Genomic DNA, 14,040 nt, shown 5'->3' with positions numbered 1-14,040 from the left:
TGGTGTCTTGACCAAAAAGCGTAATTTTAAATTATTGTTGCTACTTCCCACTGATTAAAAAATAAAATAATGGTGTTTCTCTCTAGTAAATGTTGCTCTTTATTCATTAAAACATATTTCAATCTCCAACCTGGTTTGGTGTTTCCGGGTTCCAAAACAGTGTTTGGATATTTAAAATAATTTATGCGATAACACAATGTATTTTTGAATGTATGTAAGTGAAATCATGGCAAACAAATCTATTGGAGATGATGGTGATGTACCGTGTAGAATAGATAAGGGAGAAGATGTGGCGACACAAGAGTTTGTAGATTCTGTAAACACCAGCAAAGAGCAAACTGCTGGAGGGAATTTGTGGATCAGGAATCATCTGTGGAAGTAAATGGACAGATGGCCATTTGCAATGTCTTTGAATTTTTAAATATGTGGATTAGGCAATATTAAACAGGCATGAATTGAAAATTATTTGGCAGACAGGAAACATAGAGGAGACTTTGTTAGGGTGGCAGGTGGTGATGAATGATCCAGCATCAAGCCAGTTCTTGAGTCTGTTATTTTCAATGTTCATCTATGGTATTGACAAGGAAACAAATTGAATGTTTCTAAGTTTGATGACATGAAACTGAGAGTAAATAGGAGAAGCCTATTCATATTGAATGGCGAATGGTGCAGGCTCGAAGGGCCGAATGGCCTCTACTCCTGCACCTATTGTCTATGTTTCTATGTTTAGAATGTGAGAGTGACGGACAGTGTGGGGTGGACGGGGAGATGAGATGAATTATGAAGAGAAAGATTCAGGAACTGGGGAAAAATATCTAAAACAGAGGCTGAGCAGCAATAAAAATGAATTGTATTTCTCTGCAGAATTCACACAATATGGGGAAATGAGTTGTTAACCCGGATTAAGGAAGGAGCCTGATTAGATTTCTTGTCACAATGAGGACGACACTAACTCCTGAGCTGATGATGAGCTGCAAGTTGTGATTCCCTCCAGATGTTTTGCTGATAAATCTATGTTTTTGGATGTGGGCCTCAGTGTTTAGGCTTCCAGTTTTAACCCATGAGGATGTGACCATCCTTATTCCACCACTGATGGATGTGTTTAGTAAATTATGTAAATGATAGGAGTAGGCCCCACAAATAACGAAGGACCAGCAATGTATTTCCAAGTTATGATGGTGACTAACTGGGTCAATTTGTGCCACTCCACTAACATGACCAAACAATTCTGGGTATGGATTGTGTTTGCATATTGTGGATATATTTACTCTAGCATCGATGTACAGTCATCAATGTAATGGGGATAGAGTTCGGGGATAGGGCCAGTGTACACCTGGAACACAATGTATCTCTCGTGTCTATATCTCTAGGCTGTGAAGATCTTGGTGCAACTCTGTGAGGTTGGGCTTGGAGAACACCAAATGACAGAGGGAAAAACTAGTGATTGTGAAGATGTTTGCTGGAGGTTCTACCTTGAGTGAAATTCAGAACTGAGGAGAAATTTGCTCTCAATATTGGACTTACTTTGACAAATTGTAGTAGTTTGATGATCATATGCAGCTGATTGGTGACCTCCTAAGTCCAACCTCCGCCATGATCTGATGCAATGAATATTAGTTTGATCTATCGGACCAACTACAGCATGAACAGGCAAGAATATTCACCGTTCCATTTATTACAAAACAACAGACTCTGTCATTTGCCATTATCATAGACATTTCAAACATCACACAGTCATCTGCTTGAATATGTGTTACTGGAAACTATTCCAAACTATTCTAACTTCAGTTGTGAATAGCATTCATTATACTTGTCTTTCTCCAGGCTGGTTAGCATTCTGCAAAAGCTTTTCTCTTTACCTCACCAACGTGACACTGAACTAAACTGAATTGAACTGGAAGGGACGTGATTTATTCCCAGAGGTTGTGAAGGTCTTGGTGCAAACTGTGCCTTTGATTTGGAGAAAACTGAAAGTTGCAGAAGAAATTGGATGATGATGAGGCTGGTGACTGGTGGGTTTACCTTGTGTGAAACGCAGGAGATAATTACACTCAATATTGGAATAACTGAGTAAATACAGCATTTTATTATCACATCTACTTGATATTAAATTAAATGTATGATTTCTATAACTTTCAATAGACTTTAAGGAATTCTTTAGACTGATTTAAATTGCTGCAGACACAGCAAGTTCAGCTTTTCTTTCCATTTTTTTTAACCCCCTCCCCACTAAAAAATTCTTCAAACCATCGACTTTCCTTGACATAAAATCTTCCAGCTTCATATCTTGGTACTTTGGATCAGCCATGACAAATAGAAGCTTAAAATCAGACCAAAAGTATACTCACTGTATCTATAGCGCGGAGATCTATTTATGCTTATACCTTACGACCTTTGACAAATCCCATGATTCCTTGCATTTTTTCGGAATACCGAACTCACTTGTGTTTGAGGCAGCTCAAGGAAATTGCGGGAGCGTGAAGTGGAGACATTGCAGGTGATTCTTGGGCAGAGACCTCTGCGACAAGCTCACAGGTGGGCATGTCTCCATGAGGGGAGGGAGCAGATGGGAGGGGCTCAGTAATGGAGGCAGCAACACATTCAGGGATGTGGAGTGGAGGTCCAGCAAGGATGGATTTGTGAGGCAGCAACACATACAGGGATGTGGAATGGAGGTCCAGCAAGGATGGGGTGGATTTGTGAAGCAGCAACACATACAGAGATGTGGAGTGGAGGTCCAGCAACGAGGGGGAGGATTTGTGAGGCATGCAACACCATCATGTGATGTGGAATGAAGGTGCAGCAAGTATGGGGTGGATTTGTGAGGCAGCAACACATACTAGGATGGGGAATGGAGGTCCAGCAAGGATGGCGTGGATTTGTGAGGCAGCAACACATACAGGGATGTGGAATGGAGGTCCAGCAAGGATGGGGTGGATTTGTGAGGCAGCAACACATTCAGGGATGTGGAATGGAGGTCCAGCAAGGATGGGGTGGATTTGTGAGGCAGCAACACATACAGGGATGTGGAATGGAGGTCCAGCAAGGATGGGGTGGATTTGTGAGGCAGCAACACATACAGGGATGTGGAATGGAGGTCCAGCAAGGATGGGGTGGATTTGTGAGGCAGCAACACATACAGGGATGTGGAGAGGAAAGTGAGATTGACAATAGGGTGCGGGTTTACACGGACAATGATAATTAATGCAAGGTGATTGTGACCGGTGAAGAGAAAGTACTTACTCTGTGTGGAAACTGGTCGAAGCAGGAAAACAAAGAAACCCAACATCAAACCAGCAGGCAAACTGTTGCAGAGAAACCTCGGCCTCATTTTGTACATTCTCTGTTTGGAAACAAGGTGCAGTTTTAGACTAAGGATCAGTAGATTGGTAGTTGGCAAATGTTGTATTGAGTACAGCCAGTTTGAAACTCCTGACCCTGGGGCATTTTAGAATTGGCCGCACACAATTACACGGGGAAAATACATTCACTTGGTGGATTCTGCTGCTGGAATATTGTCACTTCAGTAATCTGGGATTTCACCACCATATTCAACCACTATTGGCCCAAATCATTCATCTGTACTCCGCCTTTTTAATGTTTGACTCAATTACCTCCGACCACTGGTAAAATGTTCTCAACTAAATCAGACCTCGCTAGTGAGTTAATGAACAGAGAAGGCAACACAATGGCAAGGGACATTCAATATTCTCAAACGGTCCCAGGACGTTGCCGGCGAAACGGGAACAAAAGTATTCAATTTAGATTGACTAGGAAACGGAGATGAGGAAATACTTTTTCTCACAGAGAGTTGTGAGTCTGTGGAATTCTCTGCCTCATCTGGTGGATAAGGTTGTGTTGATAATGTGGATAGGTATTGTGTTGATAATGTTTACGTCAGATTAAAAATCATCTTGTAATAGCTAATTGGACAAAACAAATTGGGAATTTCCTGAGGTCACAAATATATTGGATCAGTTTAGACTTGGAACCTCCTTATATTAAATGCTATTAGTGGGTGGCAAATGTCTAAGATAAAATGGCAAACGTGGGAATCTGCTGTTTTGTAACGAAGGGAACATGGTCAATATTCACGCCTTGCAGCTATGTTAGAGCTTTAGCTCAAGTTCAAGTTCAAGTGAGTTTATTGTCATGTGTCCCTGATAGCACAATGAAATTCTTGCTTTGCTTCAGCACAACAGAACATAGTAGGCATTGACAACAAAACAGATCAGTGTGTCCATCTACCATTATATGTCCATATACCATTATAGCAGTTTAAATCTATATCCAAATGTAGCACATCACGGTGGGTTTAGGGGGTTACAAATGAGGTACATTTGAGAATCAGGATCATACATTATTTTCAAACTTAGTACAATATTGAATGTAAATTTTCTCCCGAGCTTTTATTTTCATTTAAGGAGGAACCTGCAGCCAGTATTTTCATTAGCATCCAAATAGTTCCTGCATCTTGCAGTGTTCTCCAAGTTCAACATCACAGAGTGCACCAAGACCTTCACAGCCTCTGTGAATAACCCACATAACCATCTTGCAGTGTTCTCCAAGTTCAACATCACACAGTGCACCAAGACCTTCACAGCCTCTGTGAATAACCCACATAACCATCTTGCAGTGTTCTCCAAGTTCAACATCACACAGTGCACCAAGACCTTCACAGCCTCTGTGAATAACCCACATAACCATCTTGCAGTGTTCTCCAAGTTCAACATCACACAGTGCACCAAGACCTTCACAGCCAGCCTCTGTAAATAACCCACATAACCATCTTGCAGTGTTCTCCAAGTTCAACATCACACAGTGCACCAAGACCTTCACAGACTCTGAAAATACCCACATAACCACCTTTTCATTTCTCTAAAACAAATGTCACCATTTGAAGTGGTGATGATGTGTAAAATCATACTGAAGAATGTTTGATGGTCGTGTGATCTTGAACGGAACAGGGCCACTAAATCATTTGCAAAGGAAATGCTGCAGTGAATAGCTAGTTGGCAAATGTTGTATTGAACACAGCCACTTTGAAAACCCTGGGCCAGGACCATTTGAGAATTAACCGCACACAACTACACGGGGAAGGACCATTCCTCTGTGGAATCTGCCACTGGAATATTGTCACTGCTGTCATCTGGGATTTCACAACCACATTCAGTCACTTTGCCTTGACTGAAACGACTCATCTGTACATCGACAGTTTCATTCTTGACCCACTTCCTTCCTGCTTCTCAGTAGAATGGTTTTTAACTCATTTGTACCTCACTAGTCAGTCAATTAATTGAGCGAGTGGGCAACAGAACGGCGAGGACATTGAACATCCTCAATCAGTCCCAGAGGATTGCCGGAGAAATGGGAAAAATAAAACCCACATGAGCAGCGATACATTAGATTGACCAGAAAGCCCAAATGGGTAAAATGGCAGATGCTGATCATTTATAACCATATAACAAATAGCTTCATTAAGTTTCTAGTGGAAATAATGGAGACAGAAATACATTGATAAAGTTTCATGTTGGAAGGAACTGCAGATGCTGCTTTATACCGAATATAGACAAGTAACTGGGCAGGAGTAACTGGGCGGGGCAGGCAGCATCTCTGGAGAGAAGGAATGGGTGACGTTTCGGGTCAAAGAAGTCTGGATCTGAAGAAGGGTCTCGACACGAAACATCACCCATTCTTTCTCTCCAGATGCTGCCTGTCCCGCTGAGTTACTCCAGCATTTTGTGTCTCTATTCATTATTCATTACGTTTCTATGTCCTTGTAAAATCGAAAGCAGAACAGACTGGTACAGTCTAATAAATGGTTGTAGGAGTGGAATATCACACGTTAGAAATTTAAAACCTTACATAGACTATATTACTCAAAAACTAAAATAAGTAAACTTTTTCCAAATGTCTCCCCCACCTGTGATAAATGTCTATCCCATGAAGCAACTATAGCACATTCCTTTGTTTTTTGTAGAAAAATCCAAACATTTTGGAATGAAATTTATGAAATTTTTACAAAATTATTAAAAATAAAACTGAAACCGAACGCAGAATAGATTATTTTTGGAACAATGGAAGGCAGCCCTGAGCTAACTATGTCCCAAAATACCCGACTTAATTACGGTTTAATAATGGGAAAAAAACTCATACTTAAATTCTGGAAAAACGCCCCAACACCAACAATAAATATGTGGATTTCAAATATGTTCGAAACGTTACACCTGGAAGATATGAGATTCCTTCTAGCAGGCAAACCAGACCATTTCCAAAAGATCTGGTCTCCATTTCTCGACTTACTACAAGTATAAGGTGCAACAGAATTCTGAAAATAAATGGTTTCAGGACCTGGTGAGGGGGGAGGAAAAATACAAAGTTGGTTTATCCCTTTTAGCTCTGTTTTAAACTTTTAATATATCTCCTGTCCAGTTTAAAGTTAATATCCCACCCCTCCCCTCCCCTCCCCTCCTCTCCTCTCCTCTCCTCCCCTCCTCCCCTCCTCTCCTCCTCTCACCTTGAACCTGTGCAGTTGTGTTTAGTGAAGAGACAACTCTGTCCATGTGGGAGCTTCACGCTGACCCTGTGGCCACAGAGTCCAGTTGTCCAGTGGCCACAGTGTGAACTGGTTCACTAACGAGCAGATGTTGAGGAACAGCTGGCTTGACCCACGCCCACTGATTGCCCACAGCTGGTGATGTTGGGGGAGTCCAGAACCAGGGGCCGTCCAGAACCAGAGCCAGACGCGACACAGAGGGGCCGAGACACAGAGAGAGAGAGAGAGAGAGAGAGGGGAGAGAGAGTGTGTGTGAATCTGTGGCCATTTGGGACTGAGATGAGGAGAAACTTTTCCACCCAGAGAGTTGTGTGAATCTGTGGAATTCCCTGCCACAGAGGGCAGTGGAGGCCAAGTCACTGGATGGAGTTAAGAGAGTTAGATAGAGCTCTAGGGGCTAGTGGAGTCAAGGGATATGGGGAGAAGGCAGGCACGGGTTATTGATTGGGGACAATCAGCCATGATCACAATGAATGGCGAATGGTGCAGGCTCGAAGGGCCGAATGGCCTCCTCCTGCACCTATTGTCTATGTTTCTAATCTCTGCATCACATCTATAACTACAGCATTTAATATTTATATTTCTCTAGATTCAAGTGAGTTTATTGTCATGTATCCAGGATAGGGCAATTAAATTCTTGCTTTGCTTCAGCACACAGGACATAGTAGCAATGTTACAAAATTTTGAGATTTAAAAAATCAAGTCTGTAATTTATCCCATCAGATAAAGCATAAAAAGAAGTTTAATTTGACACCTAATTCACTTTCATATCTCAAGTATTAAAAAAGTTATGGCCATTTTCACTCGGGAATTAGCATCTTGTTCCCTATTGATTTTCTATGGACATAACAAAAAAGCTGTGATCGTGTGCAGTCAAAAGCCCATAACCTTCTTAAAAATTAAGAGAACTGAATGAAATTTTCAGTTATCGTAGATTGAAGCATTCTGAAACAAATATAAAATAATCTTACTTGGATGACCTGAAATTAAAGCATATAATTAGTTAGTTACCCAAGTGTAGCTAATTTCAAACTTCAATTACTAGATCTAAACATCTATCCATTTCTTAATAAATGATTAACATTTTTAAATAGCGTAAGTGTCAGCGAACTTGATGATGGAGTTCGCACTGTGACTGGCTACGCAGTCATGAGTATAGAGTGAGTACAGCAGGGGGCTGAGCACGCAGCCTTGAGGTGCTCCCGTGCTGAATGTTATCGAGGCTGACACATTTCCACCAATACGAACAGACTGTGGTCTGTGAATGAGGAAGTCGAGGATCCAGTTGCAGAGGGATGCGCAGAGACCCAGTTCTGAGAGTTTGGTAACCAGCTTGGAGGGGATGATTGTGTTAAATGCCGGCTGTTCACCGTGGGACTGCAGGTGGAACCGGCAACATATTTGTGAATATTATTTGGGCACTTAGGCTATTTAAAAATGCTTTAATTTCAGGCCATCCAAGTAAGATTATTTTATATTTGTTTCAGAATGCTTCAATCTATGATAACTGAAAATTTCATTCAGTTCTCTTAATTTTTAAGAAGGTTATGGGCTTTTGACTGTCCACGATCACAGCTTTTTTGTTATGTCCATAGAAAATCAATAGGGAACAAGATGCTAATTTCCGAGTGAAAATGGCCATAACTTTTTTAATACTTGAGATATGAAAGTGAATTAGGTGTCAAATTAAACTTCTTTTTATGCTTTATCTGATGGGATAAATTACAGACTTGATTTTTTAAATCACAAAATGTTGTAACATTGCTATAACTTTCTAATGTACCGACAAACCCAGTTTCCCAATGGCCGTTGATGGGAGAACAGAAAATAACATTTTCACCACAGAATAGCGACTGAAAATAATAAAAATCTTTTCTCACCTTTGGTTTTTATTGGGGAACCTAAAGAATGACAGGTCGGGTCGTTTAGATTTACAATTAGAACAATTGATAGCAGAGCAGTGAGATGAAGATTTAGATCAGGACGCCATGACAGTGTGGGGGGGGGGGCAATAAAATGGCGGCGACAATCACACACGTGATACTACGCGTTTATCGAGGAGTGAGTGGTCTATCTTGCTCCTCTATAATCTTTACTCTCTGCATTGCATCTATACCACAGCATTTAATATTAATATCTAATGCAATGCTTATATAACCAGTTTAAAGTTAATATTCCTCTGTGCAATGGTAAAAACGCATGCATGAGTGAGCCGTGCCTGCATTCCACCTGCACCCCGCTCCATCGCTGCAACGACCCCGTTCTGGACATTAATTAATCTTCTTTTATTATTAAACCATCTGTGTCCCGTGACTTCTCTTCCCCGGGAGCCCTCCCCGGCAGTGCGCAGGCGCGTGGCAACAAGCCGGCATCCGTCACCCTCCCCCGTGTCGTGCCGGCGGCCGGCAGTGACCGGGGTCCGGGGTGGTCACCGCGCATGTGCAGTGCCGGCGGCCGGCAGTGACCGGTGTCAGGGATGGTCATCGCGCATGTGCAGTGCCGGCGGCCGGTCGGGATGATCAGTGCGCATGTGCAGTGCCGGCGGCCGGTCGGGATGATCAGTGCGCATGTGTAGTGCTGGCGGATGATCAGTGCGCATGTGTAGCGCCGGTGCTGGCAGCCGGCGGGGATGATCAGTGCCGAGGGAGTTTGGGTGCTGCCGGCAGCGGAGGACACGCATGGGCAGTGCCGGCAGCGAGCGAGATCCGGGGGTGATCAGCACCGGGGCAGGGGGGGGTGGGTGCAGGGAAAGAGGGGGTTCCCATCACCAGGGGGGGTGCAGGGAAAGAGGGGGTTCCCAACCGGGGGGGTGTGCAGGGAAAGATCCCATCACCGGGGGGGGGGGGGGGCAGGGAAAGAGGGGGTTCCCATCACCGGGGGGGGGGGGGGAAAGAGGGGGGTCCCATCCCAGGGGGGAAAGAGGGGGGGGTCCCCATCACCAGGGGGGGGGGGGCAGGGAAAGGGGGGGTCCATCACCAGGGGGGGGGGGGGGGGGGGGGGAAAGCAGGGAAAGAGGGGGGGGTCCCATCACCAGGGGGGGGGGGGGTTCATCACCAGGGGGGGGGGTGCAGGGAAAGAGGGGTTCCACCACCGGGGGGGTGCAGGGAAAAGGGGGTTCCCATCACCATGGGGGGGGTGCAGGGGGGGGGGGGGGGGGGGGGTGCAGGGAAAGAGGGGGTTCCATCACCATCAGGGAAAGAGGGGGGGGGGGGGGGGCAGGGAAAGAGGGGGTTCCCATCACCAGGGGGGGGGGCAGGGAAAGAGGGGGTTCCCATCACCAGGGGGGGGGGGGCAGGGAAAGAGGGGGGTTCCCATCACCAGGGGGGGGGGGGCAGGGAAAGGGGGGTTCCCATCACTAGGGGGGGGGGTGCAGGGAAAGAGGGGGTTCCCATCACCAGGGGGGGGGGTGCAGGGAAAGAGGGGGTTCCCATCACAGGGGGGGGGTGGGGGAGGGGGTTCCCATCATCAAGGGAAAGAGGGGGTTCCCATCACCGGGGGGGGGGGGGGGGGGAAAGAGGGGGTTCCCATCACCGGGGGGTGGGAGATGGGGGGGGGGGGGGGGAAACCAGGGGGGGTTCAGGGAAAGAGGGGGTTCCCATCACCAGGGTGGGGAGTGGGGTGGGGGTGCAGGGAAAGAGGGGGTTCCCATCACCGGGGTGGGAGGTGCAGGGAAAGAGGGGGTTCCCATCACCGGGGGGTGGGAGATGCAGGGAAAGAGGGGGTTCCCATTACCGGGGGGGGGGAGATGCAGGGAAAGAGGGGGTTCCCATTACCGGGGGGGGAGGTGCAGGGAAAGAGGGGGTGCAGGGAAAGAGGGGGTTCCCATCACCATCACCAGACCCAATTAGGGAATATAACTAAGTCTAAAAACAAAGAGCGGTCGGTACTCGCAGATGAGGCAGCATCTTTGTCACCACAAAGTGAATGGACAAGCATCATTTAGATCAGGACCCTTCTTCAGATTGAAGATGTAGATGGGGAGAATGCTGAAGAGATGAGGTGGGCCAAACCTTGCAACTGGTAGCTGGATATAGGCACCTTGTACCTATCCATGTTCTCCACAGATGCTGCCTGTCCCACTGAGTTACTCCAACACTCTGTGAAACGTCACCTATCCATGTTCTCCACAGATGCTGCCTGACCCGCTGAGTTACTCCAGCACTCTGTGTCTTGTTTTGTAAATCAGCACCTGTAGTTATATTGATTTTCATCCCAAATCTTCCCTGGTTTCAGGGTTTTTACTAAGTTTGGCATCTGGGCAATGGGTGCATTACAGGGAAAGGTTAAGGATCACAGAGCAACAAAGAACCATTTTGCAGTAAAGAGAACATTATCTGAATGGTGGCCGATTAGGAAAAGGGGAAATGCAACGAGACCTGGGTGTCATGGTACACCAGTCATTGAAAGTCGGCATGCAGGTGCAGCAGGCAGTGAAGAAGGCCAATGGTATGTTAGCATTCATAGCAAAAGGAATTGCGTATAGGAGCAGGGAGGTTCCACTACAGTTGTATAAGGTCTTGGTGAGACCACACTTGGAGTATTGCGTACAGGTTTGGTCTCCTAATCCGAGGAAAGACATTCTTGCCATAGAGGGAGTACAGAGAAGGTTCACCGGACTGATTCCTGGGATGTCAGGACTTTCATATGAAGAAAGACTGGATAGACTCGGCTTGTACTCGCTAGAATTTAGAAGATTGAGGGGGGATCTTATAGAAACTTACAAAATTCTTAAGGGGTTGGACAGGCTAGATGCAGGAAGATTGTTCTCGATGTTGGGGAAGTCCAGGACAAGGGGTCACTGTTTAATACGACAGAGACTATTAGAACACAAAACCTTGGATTTACAGTCAGCTTACAATCAAGCTTACTCTTTAGACTTGGCTCAGAAAAATTCAGATGCTTATGGCTCATCTAATGTGTATTCTGCTGCAACTACTACAAAAGAATTTCAGCCACGTACTAATATGGAGCAAACGGAAACAATTTCTGCTGATAAAGGTGCCCTTGCTGCAGCATATAATTATTCAAAAAGGAACTGTTACTTTTGTGGGGGTAATCTTCATAAGAGAGAGACATGTCCTGCTCAAGAGGCAACTTGTAATAGTTGTGGCAAGAAGGGACATTATTCTAGAGTATGCAAGTCCAAAGCAACTACTAAAAGTGTGACTGCTGCCATATACACGGCTTCTTTATGTGCAATTACAGTTGCATTTCCTCAGAGCTTGTCTCATGCAGCTACAACGGTATCCATTAATGGCCATACACTTAATGTACTACTTGATTCTGGCAGTTCAGAAAGTTTTATAAGTGAACAAGTTGTGTCCCGACTAAATCTAACTATAATTCCTTCAAATAGAGAAATCTCAATGGCTCTGACAACTCTCAATACTCAAATTATAGGATCTTGTATTGTAGACTTTATTCTGAACAAAACTAGTTATAAATCTGTATGTCTTGGTATTTTGAAAAATTTGTGTAACGATATAATTCTAGGTCAGGATTTCCAGAAACTGCACAGATCACTTCAAATAATGTATGAAGGAACTCTGCCTGATCTTGTATTGTCAAAGCCACCAGTATTGTGTGGTTTTTCTGCTGCATCTGTTGAATGTCCTTCATTATTCACTAATTTATCCTCCAAGTGCAAGCCAATTGCTACAAAATCAAGACATTTTAGTAAAGATGATAGGAACTTTATCAACACAGAAGTAACTAATCTTTTACAAGAAGGGATTATAGAACGCAGTTCTTCCCCTCGGAGGGCACAAGTTGTCGTGGTTAAGGACCCCTTGGAGAGACATAGAAAGAGATTCTGCATTGATTACTCTCAAACTATAAACCAGTTCACGGAGCTTGATGCATATCCATTACCTCGAATAGAAGAGATTATCAATACATTAGCTAAGTGTAAGATATTCTCTACTTTTGCTTTAAAAAGTGCTTACTATCAAATTCCTCTGAAGGAATCAGAGAAGAAATACACTGCGTTTGAAGCAAATGGGAAATGATATCACTCACTACTGCAGAGTTCCTTTTGGGGTAACTAATGGCGTGGCTGTTTTTCAGAGAGAGATGGACAAACTTGTTGAACAGGAAAACCTTAAAGATATTTTCTCTTATCTTGATAATATAACTATTGCAGGAAAAGACCAAACTGAACATGATGAAAATGTACAACGGTTTTTAGATGTTGTACATTCTAAAAATCTAACATTAAATGAGGCTAAGTCAATAACATCAGTATCATCAATTAATATTCTTGGTTATTGGGTTGGAAATGATATAATCAAGCCTGATCCAGAAAGACTTCGCCCACTCCAAGAGATACCTGTTCCAGCAACATTAAAGATTAAACGGACCATCGGTACCGACTGGCCATCCACCGGCATACCCAGCAATTCTCCAACCGGGCACTGAGATCCACCCTGGCTGCGATGCGCCGGCACCAGCAGGACCTCGCATTGACACTCCCTGTACTTCAGGCCTCACTAACCCAGACCTGCAACGGACCCCAATTATATTTTATCCGCCGGAAGATCCACCTCTTCAATCAACAATTCCTGGCCCATCTGAACTCCACCAAGGACCTCAAATTATCCCGCCTCCAGGCCTCTCCCGACGGCCCGCAACACCCGCAGACTCCGGGCCCCAACTCCGGCCCGCATCGCCTGCCCGAGTCCCGCGACACCCGCCATCTTGGCCACGAGGAGCGCCTTCAATACTCACCAGGACGCCGCCTTCACCGACCTCCACGTTGATGCTGCCGCCGACCCTCACCTGCCCACCGATGACGCCCAGCCTCGCAGCTTCGGTAACTCGGACTTTCTTCCCCCCGCCGATTCCTCCGACCCTCGCCGCCCTCTGGGACAGCCTAGCCTCATCGCCGCCCCCACCGGGCCGGGCCGGGCCGGGCCCCCCCCCAATAACGCCGCTGGACCGGGGCTCTCCCAGCATGGCCGCTGCACCCATCTCGTCGCCTTCCCGGGCCCGAGCCGCGCCGCCCCGCCGACCATCCGCCCACCGGGACCTCCAACACATCGCCCGCGGACCCCGACTCAACCGCCCATCGACTCCCACCATCGGGTCCGCTGACCCTTGACCCTCGCCACTGGACTCCCACCATCGGGTCCGCTGACCCTTGACCCTCGCCACTGGACTCCCACCATCGGGTCCGCTGACCCTTGACCCTCGCCACTCCACCTCCCTCCAACAACCCACAGCCGTCGCCTCACCTGGAGCCTGGACTCTCCACTGGGCCTGAAGCCTTCACGCTGCTTACTCCCACTCTCCTGGGGTTGACTCCACTGGGTCCTAGTGCCAGTCGACCCAGCCTGGTCTACCTCAGTGGCAGTTCGACTGAGTCTTCCCCCACCCCCTCTAACTGTGTGACCCCTGCTCTTCCCCACCCACACCACAGCCCTCTCACCCCCCCCCCCCCCCTGACCCCCCCCCACCTCCCCACCACACATTGCCTCGTCCCCAGT

The 14,040-nt window shown here is 46.1% G+C and overlaps 1 long non-coding RNA gene across 1 annotated transcript in view; it reads right to left on the bottom strand.

Moving 5' to 3' along the window:
• Positions 1-9,054, bottom strand: part of LOC129693774 (uncharacterized) — a 9,448-nt gene extending 394 nt beyond the window's left edge. Inside the window, exons 1-3 of the long non-coding RNA XR_008722911.1 lie at positions 8,437-9,054; positions 3,244-3,343; positions 1-2,022 (exon numbers count right to left, since the gene is read on the bottom strand). The exon at positions 1-2,022 is cut by the window's left edge and continues 394 nt beyond it. This is a non-coding gene — a long non-coding RNA (uncharacterized LOC129693774). The remainder of the gene's footprint in view (positions 2,023-3,243; positions 3,344-8,436) is intronic.
• Between the last annotated feature and the right edge of the window lie 4,986 nt (positions 9,055-14,040).

This window comes from Leucoraja erinacea, unplaced genomic scaffold (genome assembly GCF_028641065.1).
Source record: "Leucoraja erinacea ecotype New England unplaced genomic scaffold, Leri_hhj_1 Leri_422S, whole genome shotgun sequence".
Classification (NCBI taxonomy): Eukaryota; Metazoa; Chordata; class Chondrichthyes; order Rajiformes; family Rajidae; genus Leucoraja; species Leucoraja erinaceus.
The sequence above is the reverse complement of the archived record's forward strand: the minus strand, read 5'-3'. Positions and strand labels throughout refer to the sequence as shown.